Raw genomic sequence first — 23,476 nt, 5'->3', positions numbered from 1 at the left:
ATTTAAGAAAAATGAAGGCCAGGGTGTTCTTGGGGACCTTCAATGCTGCAGAAATGTTTTTGTACCCTTCCCCTTATTTGTGTCTCTACACAATCCTGTCTCGGACAATTCCTTCGACCTCTGCTTGGTTTTTACTCTGACATGCACTGTCAACTGTGGGACCTTATATAGATAGGTGTGTGCCTTTCCAAATCATGTCAAATCAATCGAATTTCCTTAAAGTATTTCCGTTTTGATTTTTTTTTAAATAAATTTGCTTACAATTCTAGAAACCTGTTTTCACCTTGTCAGTATGGGGTATTGTGTGTAGATTGCTGAGGATTGTTGATCATATCAAGGGGTCTGAATACTTTCTGAAGGTATTGTATTATTTGCAGAATAACCATGAAAAAGTAGGAAATTATTGAACAGAGGAAGAATTATTTGAACTCTCACTATCATCCAAACGTCAGAGTGCTACACGGATTAATGGATTAATATATATATAATTGTATAGAAATTCAATGATTCAATGTATGGGTGATTATGCAACTTCGGGCACTTTGGCCGTGCAAACTTTCAGAAATGAAAACGTATTCAAACACCATGTCATGCCCTGACCTTAGAGAGCCGTATTATTTCTCTATTTGGTTAGGTCAGGGTGTGATTTGGGGTGGGCATTCTATGTTGTCTATTTCTTTGTTTTTGGCCGAGTATGGCCGAGTCCCAATCAGAGGCAGCTGTCTATCGTTGTCACTGATTGGGGATAATACTTAGGTAGCCCTTTTTCCCACTTTCTGTTGTGGGATCTTGTTTTTGTTAGTTGCTGGTTTAGCGCTACATTTACTTTACGTGTCGTTTATCTTTCTTGTTTTTTGGTGTTCATTTAAGAAATTCTAAATGTACGCCTACCACGCTGTACCTTCGTCTGGTCATTTATCATCCGATGCGTAACACACCATTTTACCAGTATTGTACTTGTCTTTGATTTCTCGAGAAAATATATCTGATAATGGCAGAGATCGTACTATTCAGGATTTTATATATTTTTGTCATTTTCCCCAGACAGCCTTACACAAATGTCATTTCCATCACGTCATTAAACATCCATTTTTAGTTGAAATTGAAATATAATACAATTGATTGACTTCCATATCTAAAACAAATAAATGTATGTAAATTATACATAATATACTCATTTACCTCAAAATATGGGTTGTGATGGAAATGACAAGGTGTGGTAGAAATTAAATCTATGTAAAAAAATAAAAAAATATATATGAAACTAATATTTTATTGCAAACATTTTCAACAACAACCATTGTTAAACATTTCAGACCTATACTGAGTTGTAGGCCCATCACTCACAAGGTGTACAGCAGTAGCTGATGGGCAGAGCTCTAGGAAGTAGGCCAGTGTTTTTGAGAGATGAGCCCAGATAGCAGAGGGGTCATGCCGCATAGAAGAGCTCAGTGAGTAAAGTGAAACTGTATCTTTTGTGGTATATCCACACAGGTGTGAAGGGTCACCTGCTTGTGAGAATCACCAAAGTGATCTGCCTGGATTTCACTGGTGTATTTACACAGGTAGTTCTCTGCAAAGTCAATACGCACAATGATCTCCTCTTTCCCCAGATTCTCTTAATTCTCTCAGTTTGGAGTATTGTTGTCGAATGTTGTACACGTGTTTCCGCATCCTCTTTCAATCCTTTGGAGAAGTCCTTCAATAGAATCTGCAGTGTGCCACATACCTTTTAGTTTACTGTCAAATGTACCGTGAACTTCTCCATGTTTCCCTCTTTGTTTTTCCTCTCTCTCTTCAGCTTTGTTTTTCCACTCTCTCTCTTCAGCTTTGTTTTTCCACTCTCTCTCTTCAGCTTTGTTTTTCCACTCAAACCACCATGTCTGCTCACCAGCATCAAAGTCCGATGTTTTAAGCTCTTTTGCTTGACAATGGCAGCACTCTCTATACATGCACTCTTTCTTCAAGTTCTCACATCACAGACTCAATAAGTTTCTCAATGTTGCTGCAGCTGATCACTTTGTGATGCTGTAGTTTGTCCGCCATGAACTGGAGGTTGGTGTAGGTTTTGCAGAGACGTGTCCCTATCCTGGACTGTTGGCTTGACAACCCAAAAAGGACGAATTTTGCAGAATTCACAGTAAGAAATTTGAATTTCTGAATATTCCCTCTTAACTTCTGATAAAGGTCCTTTTTCCCTGTTGTTGCTCTGCTGTTGTCATCACGTTCATAGAATCTAGTGATTTTATCTTCTGTGGCAGTGCTAATTCTCTTACACTGATTTTTCCTGGAGTATTGAAGACTTGATGGCTTTTGAGCGACGTCTTCCAAACTTTTTCCTTCCAGCAAGTATTCAACTTCTCATTCCTGTTGCAGACGATGAGGAAGGGGTACCAGGATGTGCATCAGGGGCAGGCAAGTTAGGGCAGGTATGTTAGCCTTATGTTCTGGCTGCAAGTCATCTGGTGACTGAGGTGGTGTGGTGCCTGATAGGTAGGTCTCCATTGCAACTGCTCTCTTTAAAGTATGTCTTCTATTCCGTTGGTTACATTTCCATTGCCATCTCTTGTTTCTTTGTTCTCGCTTTGTAAGCTCAGAGATAGATTTAACCTCTCCCTTCTCTTTTTTCTCTTTTTTTCTTCCAGTATCTCTCCCTGTCTTTTTGCAGATGTTCCTGGTATCGTAGACAATCATTTTTTTATTTTGTTTCTATGTCTGTGTCCTCTCTGCTGTTTTATGTGGCATCTTCTAAAAAATAATGACAAATACTACTTCGTTTTCAACTTGTGGACACCTTGGGGCATTTTATAGATTCAATTAATTTAAAACATGATTAAATAACCCCAAAGTAAAAAAACAAAAAAAACTAAAAATAAGATGATGGATTTGTGTCATTTCCACCACACTTAAGTTTTGTGATGGAAATGACTGTGATGGAAATGACATTTCTACAGTTTTTGGAGAAAATTGACAGACAGCTTAGCATGCTTTGATTAGTATTGCAGCTATCATAACGTTTACACCAAATACATAAAATATGTTTTAAATTCTAAAGTTCTATCACAAATTAAAGAAATTATAGCCTGCTTGGAAATGACTGACAATGTAAATATTTTCTACACAAGCAATATTTACCTCGATATTTCTTCAACTTCTGGACATCACATTTGGAGCAACTGTCTACTGCAGCCATGTGCTTCAGTGTTACAATATGTTTCCATGGTAACTAAATGAACATTCTCTTGAAAAACTTTATCAATGAGGAATTTGTCCTCAGTGGTGGAAATGACACCACTCGCAAAGGACAGTTATATATTGTGTAAAAAAACAATATAAACAGCATACTCACAATAAATATTGATATAGATGTTATTTAATTGACTATTTCTGTAGTAAATACCATTATATAATGTGTAATTATTCATGTTTTGTCATAGAAAAACATAGTAGAAGCTTAAAAGTCTGGGTCAGGGACAAGGGCAAAATAGTGAAATTGATAGAGAAGTGTTTCAAAAAGTATGGGGTGATTCCAGTGTGAACTTAACATAAAACTAATATTTGTATTGTCCCCAAAATTGACCCGGGGACATGGAAGTGCCCGTAGTTGCAGAATCACCTGTATACATTTTTTATATACTGCTTTTCAGTGTGTGTGTGTGTGTGTGTGTGTGTGTGTGTGTGTGTGTGTGTGTGTGTGTGTGTGTGTGTGTGTGTGTGTGTGTGTGTGTGTGTGTGTGTATAGGTGCACATGCATGTGTGTTTGTTTGAAACTCAGAGAGGCAGTGTTTATGAATCCAATCACTGAACTTGAAAATTATATTTTATTTCCTGCTGGGTGAAAAGGATTTATTATACTGTAGATGTGCGTGGGGTGCTGTGTGACTCCTGGCAGCTCGCGGAGGTGACGTAACACATTATTTAAAAGTTAACTTAACTGTTTAGAAATACTCGGGAAGGAGCCGTATAGAGGTGGCCGCCACATTGAGGACAGCCATGCTACAGCACTTCCCTGTTATTGGCAGAGAGGTTTGGAACTCTCTTACTAATATTATCAAATTGACAAAAACCCCATCACACCAGAAACAGGCTGAAATTTCAGGTGGTCTTTTCAAACAACTCTTACACTAAAAGGGCATTATCATTATTTTCACAATTTCACAGTATTATTCCAACCCAGGGTTTTCGTTAGGACAATGGGGCACTGGACATTTGTGAAATCTGCCGGTCCCATGTGTATTGGGTACGTAACCTGATCAGGGTGTTCACCCATGGTGCTCAGAATGACAGAAATCACATTTAGATTATGGTAATTCATATTAACAAATCATGGAAGTCGAGGAAGGAATGATGTGCTGTCCTTACAGAATTTTGTTGTGTACTTTGAATATGTTAAGGGCATTTTCACAATTTCACAGTATTATTACAACCTCATAGTGTGGAAATGTATTTAAAATGCAGAAAATCACGTTTTTGACTTCACTGGGCCTTTAAAGAGAACGGATTATGGTCCACAAAAGAGTGGACCAATCTGTCAGCATTCATCTACCTGCAGTAGTGGCATCATAATCCTAGCGTAAAGACTAACTCTACAGATCAGACTTTGTGTAGTCTAATTTGTGGGCATTTTCTATCATACTATATGGAGCATGATGGAAAATTGCTTCTTGGTTATAAGTCTTCATGGCAGACTGCAGATTAACTTCCACACCAAATATTCCCCTTAGAAACACTTGGCCCAGTGTTTCGGTCTGCCAAGTAAGACCTAGAAATGGGGCGATAGGATGCCAAGTTTGGCACGAGGGGAGATTGCCTGACTGTTTGGGACTATATTTCCTCTTGGAAGACACATTCATGCCCTGACCCAGTGTTAGTGATTGAGACAAAAATGTCACAGCGTGCCTTCTAAATGATCTCATTATGTACCTAACAGCTGTTCTCCCCCTGCACTGTGTCAGTGATGGTAACGAGGCAATGCTTCCCAAGGACACCCACAGTGTCTCAAGGTTGCAGACCAGTATGTTAACTCATTTCAAATACTTATGTTGGGCTTGATTGAGCTTGGCTGGAACAATGGAACCAATAGAAGAATCACAAAATTGTTATCCCTTCCCATCTGTAAAAGTATTTGAAAGATTCCAAAATACTATTTGAACCCAAGATGGGAAGGTTGGCGGCCCGACTTCAAGTAAAATTGATCGCGTACACATATTTAGCAGATATCGCAAGTGCAGCGAGAACTGATGTTTTATGTCTCCAACAGTGCAGTAATACCTTATAATGCAAAACAATACACACAAATCCCCAAAATAAAGACATGAAGAAACATCAGAACGAGCAATGTTAAATCTGGAATATATACAGTACCAGTCAAAAGTTTGGAAGCACCTACTCATTCAAGAGAATTTCTTTATTTTTTTTACTATTTTGTACATTGTAGAATAATAGTGAATACATCAAAACTATGAAATAACACATATGGATTCATGTAGTAACCAAAAAAGTGTTAAACAAATCTAAATCTAAATATATTTTATATTTGAGATTCTTCAATATAGCCATCCTTTGCCTTGATGACAGTTTTGCACACTTTCTTTCAACCAAGACAAAAAACAATACTCCCTGATGTTTCTTTTAGTGATGTCAGCATTCTGTGAAGATTGACACTGGTAGACGAGAAGCAGGTACAGCGGGAGCATTTAATGAGCAAAGAACATGGAACAGGACAGGACAGGGTCTGGACGGGAGAAAATAATGACATCAATGCTGACATAGGGAGCAAACAGTTATAGACGGAGCTATCAACAAAGTGAAGGAGTCCAGGTGAGTCAAATTGAGCACTGCTGTGGGTAATGATGGTGACAGGTGTGCTTTAGTAGCCTAGTGGTTAAAGCGTTGGGCCAGTAACTGAAAGGTTTCTAGATTGAATCCCCGAGCTGACAAGGTAAAAATCTGTCGTTCTGCCCTTGAACAAGGCAGTTAACCCACTATTCCTAGGCCGTCATTGTAAATAAAAATGTGTTCTTAACTGACTTGCCTAGTTAAATATAGGATAAATAAAAAATAAAATAAATAATGAAGGACAGCCTGGCACCCTCGAGCGACAGAGAGGGAGAGCGGGAGCAGGCGTGACAAATTGAGATGGTTTGGCATTTTTTATTTATTTATTTAACCAGGTAGGCAAGTTGAGAACAAGTTCTCATTTACAATTGCGACCTGGCCAAGATAAAGCAAAGCATTTTGACACATACAATGACAGAGTTACACATGGAGTAAAACAAACATACAGTAGAAACAAGACAATATACGATGTGAGCAAATGAGGTGAGGTAAGGGAGGTAAAGGCAAAAAAGGCCATGGTGGCAAAGTAAATACAATATAGCAAGTAAAACACTAGAATGGTAGATATGCAGTGGAAGAATGTGCAAAGTAGAAATAAAAATAATGGGGTGCAAAGGAGCAAAATAAATAAATAAATAAAATTAAATAAATACAGTAGGGAAAGAGGTAGTTGTTTGGTCTAAATTATAGGTGGGCTATATACAGGTGCAGTAATCTGTGAGCTGCTCTGACAGCTGGTGCTTCAAGCTAGTGAGGGAGATAAGTGTTTCCAGTTTCAGAAATGTTTGTAGATCTTTCCAGTCTGGAACAGAGAGTAAAAGGAGGTTTCTGGGGCGATAAAACAGCTTCAAGTTATAATGTACAGACAAAGGTATGGTAGGATGTGAATACAGTGGAGGTAAACCTAGGTATTGAGTGATGATGAGAGAGATATTGTCTCTTGAAACATAATTGAAACCAGGAGATGTCATCGCATGTGTGGATGGTGGAACTAATAGCTTGGATAAGGTATAGTGAGCAGGACTAGAGGCTCTACAGTGAAATAAGCCAATAAACACTAACCAGAACAGCAATGGACAAGGCATATTGACATTAAGGAGAGGCATGCTTAATCGAGTGAGCAAAAGGGTCCAGTGAGTAGTGAGGTTGGTTGGGGTCACGGCGATTCAGACAGCTAGCCAGGCCATCGGTAGGAAGCTAGCATAGGATGGAGGTCTGTTTTTAGCCACTTCGTGCGTTTCCGTCGGTCGGATTAGTGGGGTTCCGTGTGGTAGAGGGGATCAATCCAATTCGCCAAAAAAAAATAGATATAGTTATAGAGGCCCAAGAAAAAAGAAAAAAAATGGTCCTATAGGTCTATTCAGATAGCAGCCGATAAGACAACTAACGATTAGCGGACCCTAGATGGGTGTTCAGGTAACATCGCAATGGAAGAGCCAGCTGGATAACTCACTCTGGCAGATAACATCGGTAGTCCAGTTGTGAAGGATCGGTGGGGCTCCGCGTTGGCAGTAAAACGGGTCCGGATAGGTGATTGTAGCCCAGGAGTGACTGATGGAACTCTTCAGCTGTCTAGCTCCGGAACAATTTATGTTTGCTCCGGAATTGATGAGTTGGACCGCAGAGAGAAGGAAAAGCAGCCAACATGTGGGAACTCCTTCAAGACTGTTGGAAAAGCATTCCATGTGAAGCTGGTTGAGAGAATGCCAAGGGTGTGCAAAGTTGTCATCAAAGCAAAGGGTGGCTACTTTGAAGAATCTTAAATACATTTGGATTTGTTTAACACTTTTTTGGTAACTACATGATTCCATATGTGTTATTTCATAGTTTTGATGTTTTCACTACTATTCTACAATGTAAATGGTGCTGTATAAATATACAGTTGAAGTCAGAAGTTTACATACACTTAGGTTGGAGTCATTAAAAATTGTTTTTCAACCACTACACAAATTTCTTGTTAACAAACTATAGTTTTGGCAAGTCGGTTAGGACATCTACTTTGTGCAAGACGCAAGTAATTTTTCCAACAATTGTTTACAGACAGATTATTTAATTTATAATTCACTGTATCACAGTTCCAGTGGGTCTGAAGTTTACATACACTAAGTTAATTGTGCCTTTAAACAGCTTGGAATATTCCAGAAATGTATGTCATGGCTTTAGAAGCTTCTGATTGACTCAATTGATGTCAATTCACCTATCTGAGGCTACCTGTGAATGTATATCAAGGCCTACCTTCAAACCCAGTGCCTCTTTGCTTGACATCATGGGAAAATCAAAAGAAATCAGCCAAGACCTCAGAAAAATAATTGGAGACCTCCACAAGTCTGGCTCATCCTTGGGAACAATTTTCAAATGCCCGAAGGTACCACGTTCATCTGTACAAACAATAGTACGCAAGTATAAACACCATAGGACCACACAGCCGTCATCCCGCACAGGAAGGAGACGCGCTCAGGAAGGAGACGCGTTCTGCGTTCTGGAGATGAACGTACTTTGGTGCGAAAAGTTCAAATCAATCCCAGAATAACAGCAAAGGACCTTGTGAAGGTCCTGGAGGCAACAGGTACAAAAGTATCTATATCCACAGTAAAACGAGTCTTATATCGACATAACCTGAAAGGCCGCTCAGCAAGGAAGAAGCCACTGCTCCAAAGCCGCCATAAAAAAGCAAGACTACGGTTTGCAACTGCACATGGGGACAAAGATCATACTTTTTGGAGAAATGTCCTCTGGTCTGATGAAACAAAAATCGAACTGTTTGGCCATAATGACCATCGTATTGTTTGGAGGGAAAAGAGGGAGGCTTGCAAGCCGAAGAACACCATCCCAACCGTGAAGCACGGGGGTGGCAGCATCATGTTGTGGGGGTTTCTTTTCTGCTGTAGGGACTGGTGCACTTCACAAAATTGATGGCATCATGAGGTAGGAAAATTATGTGGATATATTGAAGCAACATCTCAAGACATCAGTCAGGAAGTTAAAGCTTGGGCTTCCAAATGGACAAAGCATACTAGGATTACATTTCAGGAATTGTGAAAAACTGAGTTTAAAGGTGTTTGGCTAAGGTGTATGTAAACTTCTGACTTCAACTGTATGTATTTGTGTTTGTGTACACAGTATGTTTATACAGTACCAGTCAAAAGTTTGGACACACCTATTCATGCAGCACTCCATCACTCTCCTTCTTGGTCAAATAACCCTTACACCGCCTGGAGCTGTGTTGGGTCATTGACCTGTTGAGAAACCAATGATAGTTCCACTAAGATAGTATGGCGTATTGCTGCAGAATGCTGTGTTAGCCATGCTGGTTAAGTGCGCCTTGTATTCTAAATACATCACTTACAGTATCACCAGTAAGTCACCATCATACCACCTCCTCCATGCTTCATGTTGGGAACCACACATGCGGAGATCATCCGCTCATCTACTCTGCGTCTCACAAAGACACGCCGGTTGTAACCAAAAATCTCAAATTTGGACTCATGTCCATTACTCATGGTTCTTGGCCCAAGCAAGCCTCTTCTTATTATTGGTGTCTTTTAGTAGTGGTTTCTTTGTAGAAATTCAACCAGGAAGGCCTGATTCACGCAGTCTCCTCTGAACAGTTGATGTTGAGATGTGTCTGTTACTTGAACTCTGAAGCATTTATTTGTGCTGCAATCTGAGGTGAAGTTAACTCCAATGAACTTATCCTCTGCAGAAGAGGTAACTCTGGACTTGGTATTTTGCCAAATAGGGCTATCTTTTGTATACCACCCCTACCTAGTCACAACACAACTGATTGTCTCAAACGCAATAAGAAGGAAAGAAATTCCACAAATGAACTTTTAACAAGGTACACCTGTTATATGAAATGCATTCCAGGTGACTACCCCATGAAGCTGGTTGAGATAATGCCAAGAGTATGCAAAGCTGTCATCAAGGCAAAGGGTGGCAACTTTGAAGAATCTCAAATGTACAATACATTTAGATTTGTTAAACACTTTTTTGGTTTACTACATGATTCCAAGTGGGTTATTTCATCGTTTGATGTCTTCACTATTATTCTACAATGTATAAAATAGTTTAAAAAAATAATGAAAAACCCTTGAATGAGTAGGTGTTTCCAATCTTCGGTACTGTATAGTTAAATGCACTAAATAGGAACAATGGCCAATGGGTACATATTGAAGAAGCGCATGTTCACCCCCAGAGTCTTTTTACGTGTTTATTTCCAAAGGATAAAGCTAAGACATGAACAACTTCATAGTTAAGAACACGAAAACAATATGGAAGAAAATTAAATGTATTTTACAAGAACCAATATAATTCCCACAAAACACAACCCTATGGAGCAATCATTGTATAGCTTTTCAGAAATCAACAATAAATTGGTCCACATGGAAAACTAAAGGCATTGAAACCATAAATATGTTTCTATGACTGATTTAAAAAGCAATTTTGAACTGACCAATGTAGATATTTTCAAATAATGCAACTTAAAAATGTATTGTCACGAAATGTCTATTTGAAATATTTTGGAAATCAGAGTAACCTTGAGAATCTTATTTGAGTCAGAAAAGGATGTTCATACAATATGTAAGATATACAAAACCTTGCAGAGAGCATCTCCAACTGATGGGGGTGTGAGCAGGTGGGTCTGGGTAGATGAGATGTCGTCTTAGTTTGTCTATGCCTGTAAGTTATTTTTCGTAAGTGTATTTGTATTTGGTAAAAAAAATCATGCAATAATAAAAAGGTGCATTGAGAACCCCAGGTTAGTCCATCTGCAAATAGTGGCCTAGTAAATTCTAAACACTCTGACCTTGCCTCTGTCTAAATGATGTTGAATCTCCACAGGGATATGTGGAAGACATTGATTATGTAAGGCTTATGGTCTATTCATGTTGGGGTGGCAGGTAGCCTAGTGGTTAGAGTGTTGGACTTGCAACCGAAAGGTTGGAAGATCAAATCCCTCCCACTGATAATCTGTTGTTCTGCCTCTGAACAAGGCAATTAACTCACTGTGCCTAGGCCATCATTGAAATAAAGAATTTGTTATTAACTGGCTTGCCTAGTTAAATGAAGGTTAAAAAAATAATTTGAATTGTTTTATTTCGGGATCCCTACAATTAAGATCTAATTAATTATCTTGCATTTTAGTTTTGTCTTATGAAAAGGAATACAAGATATTCAATGATGGTTACTTTGATGAGATTGAACAATGTTTTATAGTGGGTTTTATTTATTTTACTAGGCAAGTCAGTTAAGAACAAATTCTTATTTTCAATGATGGCTTAGGAACAGTGAGTTAACTGCCTGTTCAGGGGCAGAACAACAGATTTGTACCTTGTCAGCTCAGGGATATGAACTTGTAACCTTTTGGTTACTAGTCCAACGCTCTAACCAATAGGCTATCCTGCCACCCCAGGCTACCCTGCCGCCCAATATTAGTTAATCTCAAACATACCTAATTTTCTCAAATTGAAACTTATAACAGGCAAATGCATAAAGTAGTGTGCTTGGTGTGCATTTCCAACATGTTCTGTTTAGAGTGGGCCTCGCCACCACAACTTAGGATAGATGAGAAACTGTTTCCTTTGAAAGTGTCTGAATTCATATTGCTGGTGACAGAGAGATGACATCTAGCTTTGATGATCAATGGAGTAATTAAAATGCAATTTCATATAGAAATTCTTTCAGAACGGCTCGCGTAAAGTAATGATGTGATGCAAATTCCCATTTTCTTTGTTGCAGCAAAAGAGAATGTTTTTATTTCGACAGATTTATACTTTTACATAAGAGACGAATTAGTGTTCCGAAGAGAATCTTCCATTCTACTCAGTCATAAATATTTGATCTGAGAAGAAACAAGGGAGACTGTGATAATTACTACATATTGGAGAAGATGTCTTGGAGTTAGGTCATGTTTTTTAACCAATAGTCATGCTTTCTGAATGAATGCTCAGCATCTTTTCTGGCTGATAGATTCATTACCAGACTCAAATTAAGATACCTGGCACTCCATATCCAAGAACCTTAAACAAAGACGAATGTAATTAAACATGCATGTTAAGTGAATAGGTGTTTGTGTTGTTGAAAGCTGGAACTGTGTATGAAAAAGGAACACCCTTTTGTAATGTAATGTTGTTCAAGTTGACCCTTGATTAGATCTGCTGCTTCTTCCAGTACCCCAATCTCCAATGTCAGCAGTTCTAACAACTAAACTTAATTGGCTAATTAAGTGAGGGTGACTGCTAACTTTCTGAGTCAAGGAAAGTATCGTCACCACACAATATTTTGAATCATTACCAATCATTGCTACACCAACACTACATTATTTTGATAACTGTGGCACTATGGCTTGGAATGCCTACTGTAGCAGTCAGAAAAAGGCAGCTCTGTACTCTTTGAATAACTTTAGTTCCAGAGGGGCTCTTTAAAAGAAATAATGCTCATGCTGCAGGATACAGTGCTGCTTGTTCAGGGCTGCTATTTTGTTTCCCTGCACACATCAACTAGTTTCCTACTGTCCCGGTCTGTCTGCGTCCCACAGCAGGCATGGACGCTTGGTCTCAGACAATTTGTTTCTGTAGGTCATCTTCTACACTGAACAAAAATATAAAGGCAACATATAAGTGCTGGTCCCATGTTTCATGAGATTAAATAAAAGAGATGTTAGGAAATTTGTTTACATCCCTGTTGCGAACCCCTAACCAACAATGCAGTTTAAAAAAATACAGATAAGAATAAGAGATAAAAGTAACAACTTTTCCTTTGTCAAGATAATCCATCCACCTGACAGGTGTGGCATATAAAGAAGCTGATTAAACAGCATGATCGTTACACAGGTGCACCTTATGCTGGGGACAATGAAAGGCCACTCTAAAATATGCAGTTTTGTCACACAACACAATGCCACAGATGTCTCAATTGTCGTGCTGACTGCAGGAATATCCATCAGAGCTGTTGCCAAAGAATTTAATGTTAATTTCTCTACCATAAGCCACCTCCAACGTCGTTTTAGAGAATTTGGCAGAACGTCCAACCAGCCTCACAACCGGAGACTACATGTAACCACGCCAGCCCAGGACCTCCACATCCAGCTTCTTCACCTGCGGGATCGTCTGAGGGAGGAGGGGGTGGTGGAGTGGAGGAGTATTTCTATCTGTAATAAAGCCCTTTTGTTGGGAAAAACTCATTCTGATTGGCTTGGCCTGGCTCCCAAGTGGGTGGGCCTACGCTCTCCCAGACCCCCTCCTGGCTGCGCCCCTGCCCAGTCATGTGAAATCCACACATTAGGCCCTAATGAATTTATTTCAATTGACTGATTTCCTTATATGAACTGTAACTCAGCAAAATCGTTGAAATTGTTGCATGTTGCGTTTTATATTTTTGTTAAGTATATTTTGTTTGAATGGGAGCCATTGCTAGACTGTCCCTTAACCTCTAAACCTCTGCCCCTCAGAAGAGAAAAGGCGAAAAAGAATGCTTGTGTCATGAAAAGAAGATAAAACATGTTCTATTGTCAGAACGAGGCAAAGAAGACCTAGCACTGTACTCAAAATGAATACCTCTCAAACATACATATTTTAGGAGGCTAAACCAGTGTATACATAATGGTTTGTGAATAGGAACCCATGTTGAGTATGTATTGATAGATCATTTGACGTGTGTTCTCATTGGGGTCTTTCTTACAGGCTGTTAAAATGTCATGGTATTTACAATGAGAAGGAAATGTCAGCAGTGTTTGCACTACGAGAGACAAGTGAATTCATTATGACCCAATAGCAAAATAGATTTGCAGAGACTGGTATCGTTCTTGTGTAGTACATGTATGTCCTGTGTTCCACAGATTCAACTAAGATGATTGGGTATACATTTGTCCTCAGTTGGGTGATAGTTATGTGTTTAGAGCCAAAGACAACATTGACATGTGGACCACGGTACTAAACCACTCTAAACCATTTAAAATGATTCTTCCAAGGGTTCTTCACCGTGTCCCTGTACCCCTTTTTGGTAGCAGGTAGAACCTTTCCCCCTTTTAGAACCTTGTAGAACCCTTGTTCCTGTAGAATAACCATTTTAGAACCGTCAAATCAAAATGTTATTTGTCACATGCGCCGAATACAACAGGTGTAGTCCTTACAATGAAATGTTCACTTACAAGCTCTTAACCAATAATGCTTTAAGTTGAACATAGAAAATAAAAGTAACAAATAATTCAACAGCTGCAGCAAAATAACAAGCGAGGCTATATACAGGCAGTACCTGTACAGAGTCAATGTGCAGGGGCACCGGTTAGTTGAGGTAATTGCGGTAATATGTACATTTAGGTCGAGTTTAAGTGGCTATGTATAGATTATAAACAGAGAGTAGCAGCAGCGTAAAAGAGGGTTCTGGGTAGCTGTTCAGGAGGTAGAAGCTGTTAAGAAGCCTTTTGGACCTGGACTTGGCGCTCCGGTACCACTTGCCGTGCGGTAGCAGAGAGGACAGTCTATGACAAGGGTGGCTGGAGTATTTGAGAATTTCCCCCAACAAATTATTAGTAACATGTGCTGCCCAGTCAAAACTGTTCGCTGCTCTGGCCCCCCAATGGTGGAACAAACTCCCTCACGACGCCAGGACAGCGGAGTCAATCACCACCTTCCGGAGACACCTGAAACCCCACCTCTTCAAGGAATACCTAGGATAGGATAAGTAATCCTTCTCACCCCCCACTCCCCCTTAATGATTTAGATGCACTATTGTAAAGTGGCTGTTCCACTGGATGTCAGAAGGTGAATTCACCAATTTGTAAGTCGCTCTGGATAAGAGCGTCTGCTAAATGACTTAAATGTAATGTAAATGTAAAAGTCGGAAGTTTACATACACATAGGTTGGAGTCATTAAAACTTGTTTTTCAACCACTACACACATTTCTTGTTAACACACTATAGTTTTGGCAAGTCGGTTAGGACATACTTTTTGCATGACACAAGTCATTTTTCCAACAATTGTTTACAGACAGATTATTTCACTTAAAATTGTTACGTCCGCCGTTAAATGAAGACCAAGGTGCAGCTTGGTAGGCGTGCATTTTCTTTTAATATTAAATGTTTATATTTTTTGGTGGAACAACTCAACGAACCTAAAGCTAGGAGTGCCAACACATGCAACAACCAAAGACAAGATCCCACAACAGAAGGTGGAAAAAAGGGCTGCCTAAGTATGATCCCCGATCAGAGACAACGATAGACAGCTGCCTCTGATTGGGAACCATACTCGGCCAACAAAGAAATATAAACACAGATTTCCCACCCTAGTCACACACTTACCTACCAAATAGAGAATTTAAAGGATCTCTAAGGTAATGGCGTGACAATAATTCACTGTATCACAATTCCAGTGGGTCAGAAGTTTACATACACTAAGTTGTCTGTGCCTTTAAACAGCTTGGAATATTCCAGGAAATGTCATGGCTTTAGTAGTTTCTGATAGGCTAATTGACATAATTTGAGTCAATTGGAGGTGTACCTGTGGATGTATTTCAAGGCCTACCTTCAAACTCAGTGCCTCTTTGCTTGACATCATGGGAAAATCAAAAGAAATCAGCCAAGACCTCAGAAAAAAACAATTGTAGACCTGCACAAGTCTGGTTCATCCTTGGGAGCAATTTCCAAATGTCTGGCGGTACCACGTTCATCTGTACAAACAATAGTACACAAGCATAAACACCATAGGATCACGCAGCCGTCATCCCACTCAGGAAGGCGACGTGTTCTGTCTCCTATAGATGAATGTACTTTGGAGCAAAAGTTCAAATCAATCCCAGAACAACAGCAAAGGACCTTGTGAAGATGCTGGAGGATACAGGTACAAAAGTATCTATATCCACAGTAAAACGAGTCCTATATTGACACAACCAGAAATGCTGCTCAGCAAGAAAGAAGCCACTGCTCCAAAACCGCCATAAAAACTGCACATGGGGACAAAGATCATACTTTTTGGAGAAATGTCCTCTGGTCTGATGAAACAAAAATAGAACTGTTGGCCATAATGATAATCGTTATGTTTGGAAGAAAAAGAGGGAGGCTTGCAAGCCGAAGAACACCATCCCAACCATGAAGCACTGGGGTGGCAGCATCATGTTGTGGAGGTGCTTTGCTGCAGGAGGGTCTGGTACACTTCACAAACTAGATGGCATCATGAGGTAGGAAAATTATGTGGATATATTGAAGCAACATCTCAAGACATCGGTCAGGAAGTTAAAGCTTGGTCGCAAATGGGTCTTGCAAATGGACAATGACCCAAAGCATACTTCCGATGTTGTGGCAAAATGGCTTAAGGACAGCAAAGTCAAGGTATTGGAGTGGCCATCACAGAGCCCTGACCTCAATCCTATAGAATATTTGTGAGCAGAACTGAAAAAGTGTGTGCGAGCAATGAGGCCTACAAACCTGACTCAGTTACACCAGCTCTTTCAGGAGGAATGGGACAAAAGTAACCCAACTTATTGTGGGAAGCTTGTGGAAGGCTACCTGAAACATTTGACCCAATTTAAACAAATTAAAGTCAATGCTACCAATGCTAATTGAGAGTGTGTAATCATCTGAAAGAAATAAAAGCTGAAATAAATTATTCTATCTACCATTATTCTGACATTTCACATTCCTAAAATAAAGTGGTGATCTTAACTGACCTAAGACAGCGAATTTTAACTAGGATTAAATGTCAGAAATTGTGAAAAACTGAGTTTAAATGTATTTGGCTAAGGGGTATGTAAACTTCCAACTTCAACTGTAGTTTTACTAACATTTAATAGCAGTTGGAGGCCGCGGAAGGGGTGTTGTATGGCATTGAAGCTCGTTTGGTGGTTTGTTAACACAGTGTCCAAAGAAGGGCCAGAAGTATACAGAATGGTGTCTTCTGCGTATAGGTGGATCAGACAATCACTAGCAGCAAGAGCGTCGTCATTGATATATAGAGAGAAGATTATGTCCGAGAATTGAACCCTGTGGTTACCCCCATAGAGACTGCCAGAGGTCCTGACAACAGGCCCTTCTATTTGACACACTGAACTCTATCTGAGAAGTAGTTAGTGAACCAGGCGAGTCAGTCATTTGAGAAACCAATGCTGTTGAGTTTGCCGGTAAGAATGCGGTGATTCACAGAGTCGAAAGCCTTGGCCAGGTCAATGAAGATGGCTGCACAGTTTTATCAATGGTAGTTACGATATTGTTTTGGACCTTGAGCATGGCTTTGGTGTACACATGACCAGCTCAGAAACCAGATTGCATAGCGGAGAAGGTACGGTGGGATTCTAAATGGTCTGTGATCTGTTTGTTAACTTTGCTTTCGAAGACTTTAGAAAGGCAGGGCAGGATAGATATCGGTCTGTAACATTTTGGGTCTGGAGTATCTCCCCCTTTGAAGAGGGGAATGACCGTGGCAGCTTTACAATTTTAGGGATCTCAGACGATACGAGAGGTTGAACAGGCTAGTAATAGGGGTTGCAACAATTGCGGTGGATAATTTTTAGAAATAGAGGGCCCAGATTGTCTAACCCAGCTGATTTGTAGGGGTCCAGATTTTGCAGTTGTTACAGAACATCAACTATCTCGATTTGGGTGAAGGAGAAGAGGGGGAGGCTTGGGCAATTTGCTGCGGTGGGTGCAGAGCTGTTGGCCGAAGTAGGGGTAGCCAGTTGGAAAGCATGGCCAGCCGTAGAAAAATCCTTATTGAAATTCTTGATTATCGTAGATTTATCGGTGGTGACAGTGTTTCCTAGCCTCAGTGCAGTTGGCAGCTGGAAGGAGGTGCTGTTATTCTCCATGGACTTTACAGTGTCCCAAAACGTTTTGGAATTAGTGCTACAGGATGCACATTTCTCTTTGGAAAAAGACAGCCTTTGCTTTCCTATTTGAATGTGTATGTTGGTTCCTAACTTCCCTGAAAAGTTGCATATCGCTGGGGATATTCGATGCTAATGCAATACGCCACAGTATGTTTTTGTGCTGGTTAAGGGCAGTCAAGTCTGAGGGGAACCGAGGGACATATCTGTTCTTAGTTCTACATTTTTTGAATGAGGCATGCTTATTTCAGATGGTGAGGAAAGCACTTTTAAAGAATGACCAGGCATCCTCTACTGACGGGATGAGGTCAATATCCTTCCAGGATACCTGGGCCAGGTCGATTACAAAGGCCTGCTCGCTGAAATGTTTTAGGGAGCGTTTGACGGTGATGAGGGGTGGTTGTTTGACCGCGGACCCATTACAGACGCAGGCAATGAGGCAGTGATCACTGAGATCCTGGTTGAAGACAGCAGAGGTGTATTCAGAGGGAAAGTTCGTCAGGACGATATCTATGAGGGTGTCCATGTTTACGGATTTAGGGTTGTACCTGGTAGGTTCCTTGATAATTTGTGGGAGATTGAGGGCATCTAGCTTAGATTGTAGGATGGCTGGGGTGTTAAGCATATCCCAGTCTAGGTCACCTAACAGTACAAACTCTGAAGTTAAATAGGGGGCAATCAATTCACATACAGTATGGTGTCCAGGGCACAGCTGGGGGCTGAGGGGGGTCTATAACAAGCAGCAACAGTGAGAGATTTATTCTGGAAAGATGGATTTTTAAAAGTAGAAGCTTGAATTGTTTGGGCACAGACCTGGATAGAATGACAGAATATTGCAGGCTTTCTCTGTATAACAGTATAGCCTCCGTCCCTCTCCTTGCCCCTACCCGGTCTCGAACCAGGGACCCTCTGTACACACAGACAACTGACACCCACGAAGCATCGTTACTCATCGCTCCAAAAAGCCACGGCCCTTGCAGAGCAAGGGAAACCACTACAAGGTCTCAGAGCGAGTGACGTCACCGATTGAAACGCTATTAGCGTGCACCACCGCTAACTAGCTAGTCATTTCACATCAGTTACATCTGCTGTAGATTGCAACTCCTCCCCCTTTGGCAGTTCTATCTTGGTGGAAAATGTTGTAGTTGGGGATGGAAATATACAACTTTTTGGTGGCCTTCCTATGCCAGGATTCAGACATGGCTAGGAGATCAGGGTTGGTGGAGTGTGCTAAGCAGTGAATAAGACAAACTTAGGGAGGAGGCTTCTGATGTTAACAAACCAAGGCTTTTACGGTTACAGAAGACAACAAATGAGAGCGCCTGGGGAATAGATGTGGTACTGGGGGCTACAGGGCCTGGGTTAACCTCTACATCACAAGAGGAACAGAGGAGGAGTAGGATAAGGGCACGGCTAAAGGCTATATGAACTGGTCGTCAAGTGCGCTGAGAACAGAGAATAAAAGGAGCAGATTTCTGGGCGTGGTAGAATAGATTCAGGGCATAATATACAGACAAGGGTAGGCGTTGAGTGACTATGAGAGAGATTGCATCTCTGGAGGCATCAATTAAGCCAGGTGAGGTCTCTGCATGTATCTGGGCTTTTGGATTGATAATTATTTGGATTGACTTTTAAAAACATATATGAAGGAGCAAGTTAAAAACCTGAGATTTAAAGTAGGCTTCTTTCATAGAAATATATCATGCCTCTCCCTGAACAGCGGGAGGAAGATTGTACAGTCAACTTTACTGCCAGTTCATGACTACGGTGATGCCATTTATCAGAATGCAACAGCCACTTCTGCTAAACCTTTGGAAGCCCGTCCAGCATAGCACCCTTCACTCTATCACAGGTGATACTTTTAATAAACATCACTGCATCCTGTATCAAAGGGTTGGCTGGTCCTCATTGAAGTCCAGTAGATCACTTACTTACTCCCTTTTAGTTTACAAAGCTCTCCTATACAAGCTTGCGACTTACCCAACTTCGTTGTTTAAGTATGAAAACACGATATATCAAACCCATTCACAGATAACTCTTGAGATGCCTCGGGTCTCCCCCGAAATAAGTAAATCCGCTTTTCTAGTTTTAATGCTCCACGTTTTTGGAATGACTTATCAAATGTATTACATTTGGATTCCCTGGTGCCACTCGGGCAGTTTAACAAAATGGATAAATGAGTTTCCCAAGGTGTGCCCAGGGTCTCATTTTCAATGGTGCCATGAGTACCTAAAATAAACGTGTATTAATTAATAATAGCAAAAAATCTAAATGAGCCGTTATTCCTCTTTCAGCTGTGCTTAATTAATTATTCGAACCAAAGTAGCAAGTAAGGCTAGGTCAATCACTGTGCGACGGGGCAATGACTCTAAGCAGATCAACCTCAGAGTCAAGAAAAATGATTTAAATGCATAAATACATTTAAGTGTGTACAATGCTGTACAAAGCCACTGAAAGATGATTGCTCGATCAGGTACTTACCGTGTCAGCAGGTTCAAATGACTGTTGCCTTGGTGACCTGTGTTTTGGTTTTCAACAGTTGCCTAATTTAATTGGTGCTTTGCTTGATTGCTCTGCCTAACTCCATTCCGGTCCTTGCACTCCAAACATAAAAAGCCGTTTCCACAGAGGTAGTCATGCATTGTCCTAGCAGAAGAAAAGCTGATTGTCAAGGGACTTTATAACACAATGTCAATATAAATCTGAACTCTTTCTGAATATAGACTTTTAAAGAGGATTAAAAGGCCTTGTGGGTAATATGCATTCTCCTCTTTCAAAAAGTGGTAAAAGACTAAGTGTCCCTGCATGGATGACACATCTCGTCAGCCCTATTTTGATTAACAAAGATTTTTCCTTGCTCTAATATCCATTAATTAATAATTGATTTTGAAAATGGCAATAAGACAAACTACTATTGATATGTGTTGGGTGCTACAAAAAAGTGCCTTAAGGACCAAATAGTTGTCCTGTCATTGTCTCGTTATCTTGATGTTGTCCTGACATTGCCTCATTATACTGATGTTGTCCCTTTATCCTGATGTCCCATTATACTGATGTTGTCCCTATATGCTGATGTTGTCCTGACATTGTCCCGTTATCCTGATGTTGTCCCTTTATCCTGATGTCCCATTATACTGATGTTGTCCCTTTATCCTGATGTCCCATTATACTGATGATGTCCCTATATGCTGATGTTGTCCTGACATTGTCCCTATATGCTGATGTTGTCCTGATGTTATCCTGATGTGCTTCTCAAAACATGACAATTGCATTACAAATGCTTCATAATGATATCCCTCTTTAAACATATTGTATTCTACACTCTTAGAAGTAAAGGTATCTGGAAGAACCTTTTGGGTTGCCACACCGGCGGAACCTTTCGAGTTCAAAAAGGTTCAGAGGAATCGCTCTGAAATGGGTCTTCGAAGAACCGCTGTGTAAAAGTTCAAATCGGAAACTTTCTGTGATGGGAGAGGTTCAATGTTGAACCTTTTTAATAATATATTGTACAGATGGCAGCCTATCGGATTAGTGGCATGGTTTTTCTGATAGTTATTTTTGACCACCTGTTAGTGCAAAAGACATTCCTGTTCATCATGTTAAGTTTGTACACTGCAAATTAAAAAAAAATGTATATTCGAATATAATATTAACATTGCTGATTACATATATTAATAAAGTGGTAACTAGTCCAACTTCGGGATTTCCATAGGCTCTTGAGGAACTCATACACCTCTGTTAGCCTCATTGAAGCTATAAAACTGTCATTGTTCGACCTTAACATGTGATGACAATATAATAGAACAGATGAACAGAAATTACATTTACTCCAACAGGAAGCCAAAAAAAGATCTGTTTAAAAGCCACACTCCTACTAGGGTGGGGCTGTATCAAGATGTTCATACCGGTATACCATATACAGCTGAAGTCGGAAGATGAAATACATTTAGGTTGGAGTCATCAAAACTCATTATTCAACCACTCCACAAATGTCTTGTTAACAAACTATAGTTTTGGCAAGTTGGTTAGGACATCTACTTTGTGCATGACACAAGTAATTTTTCCAACAATTGTTTACAGACAGATTATTTCACTTATAATTCACTCTATCACAATTCCAGTGGGTCAGACGTTTACATACACTAAATGCCTTTAAACAGCTTGGAAAATTCCAGAAAATGATGTCATGGCTTTAGAAGTTTCTGATAGGCTAATTGACATCATTTGAGTCAATTGGAGGTGTACCTGTGGATGTATTTCAAGGCCGACCTTCGAAATCAGTGCCTCTTTGCTTGACATCAAAAGAAATCAGCTCGACATCAAAAAAAACTATTGCAGACCACCACAAGTCTGGTTCATCCTTGGGAGCATTTTCCAAATGCCTGATGGTACCACGTTCATCTGTACAAACAATAGTACGCAAGTATAAACACCATGGGACCACGCAGCCGTCATCCTGCTCAGGAAGGAGATGTGTTCTGTCTCGTAGAGATGAGTATACTTTGGTGCAAAAAGTGCAAATCAATCCCAGAACAACAGCAAAGAACCTTGTGAAGATGCTGGAGGAAACCGGTACAAAAGTATCTATATCCACAGTAAAACGAGTCCTATATCGACATAACCTGAAAGGCCGCTTAGCAAGGAAGATGCCACTGCTCCAAAACCGCCATAAAAAAAGCCAGATTACGGTTTGCAACTGCACATGGGGACAAAGATCAAGATTTTTGGAGAAATTACCTCTGGTCTGATGAAACAAAAATAGAACCGTTTGGCCATAATGACCATCGTATTGTTTGGAGGAAAAATGGGGAGGCTTGCAAGGCGAAGAACACCATCCCAACCGCATGGGGGTGGCAGCATCATGTTGTGGGGGTGCTTTGCTGCAAGAGGGACTAGTGCACTTTACAAAATAGATGGCATCACGAGGATGGAAAAATATGCGGATATATTGAAGCAACATCTCAAGACATGAGTCAGGAAGTTAAAGCTTGGTCTTCCAAATTAACAATGACCCCAAGCATATTCTCAAAGTTGTGGCAAAATGGCTTAAGGACAACAAAGTCAAGGTATTGGAGTGGCCATCACAGAGCCCTGACCCCAATCCTATATAAAATTTGTGAGCAGAACTGAAAAAGTGTGTGCGAGCAAGGAGGCCTACAAGCCTGAATCAGTTACACCAGCTCTGTCAGGAGGAATGGGCAATTTAATGTTAACCAATTTAAATGCAATGCTACCAAATACTGATTGAGTGTATGTAAACTTCTGACCCACTGGGAATGTCTTCTTGGTACTGTCTTCTTGATAAGCAACTCTTCGGAAAGTATTCAGACCCCTTGACTTTGTCCACCTTTTACGTTACAGCCTTATTCTAAATTTGATTAAATATTTTTTTCCCCTCATCAATCTACACACACTATCTCATAATGACAAAGCAAAATCAGTTTTTTGAAATGTTTTCTAATTTATAAAAAAAACTAAAATATAACATTTATATAAGTATTAAGACCATTTACTCAGTACTTTGTGGAAGCACCTTTGGCAGTGACTACAGGCTCGAGTCCTCTTGGGTGTGACGCTACAAGCTTGGAACACCTGTATTTGGAGAGTTTCTCCCATTCTTCTCTGCTGATCCTTTCAAGCTCTGTCAGGTTGGATGGAGAGCGTCGCTGCACATCTATTTTCAGGTTTCTCAAGTCCGGGCTCTGGCTGGGCCACTCAATAAAATTCAGAGACTTGTCTCGAAGCCACTCCTGCATTGTCTTGGCTGTGTGCTTAGGGTCGTTGTCCTGTTGGAAGTTGAACTTTGGTGCCTGTCTGAGGTCC

The sequence above is a fragment of the Oncorhynchus masou genome, chromosome 12 (assembly GCF_036934945.1).
Source record: "Oncorhynchus masou masou isolate Uvic2021 chromosome 12, UVic_Omas_1.1, whole genome shotgun sequence".
Classification (NCBI taxonomy): Eukaryota; Metazoa; Chordata; class Actinopteri; order Salmoniformes; family Salmonidae; genus Oncorhynchus; species Oncorhynchus masou.
This window is presented reverse-complemented; position numbering follows the sequence as displayed.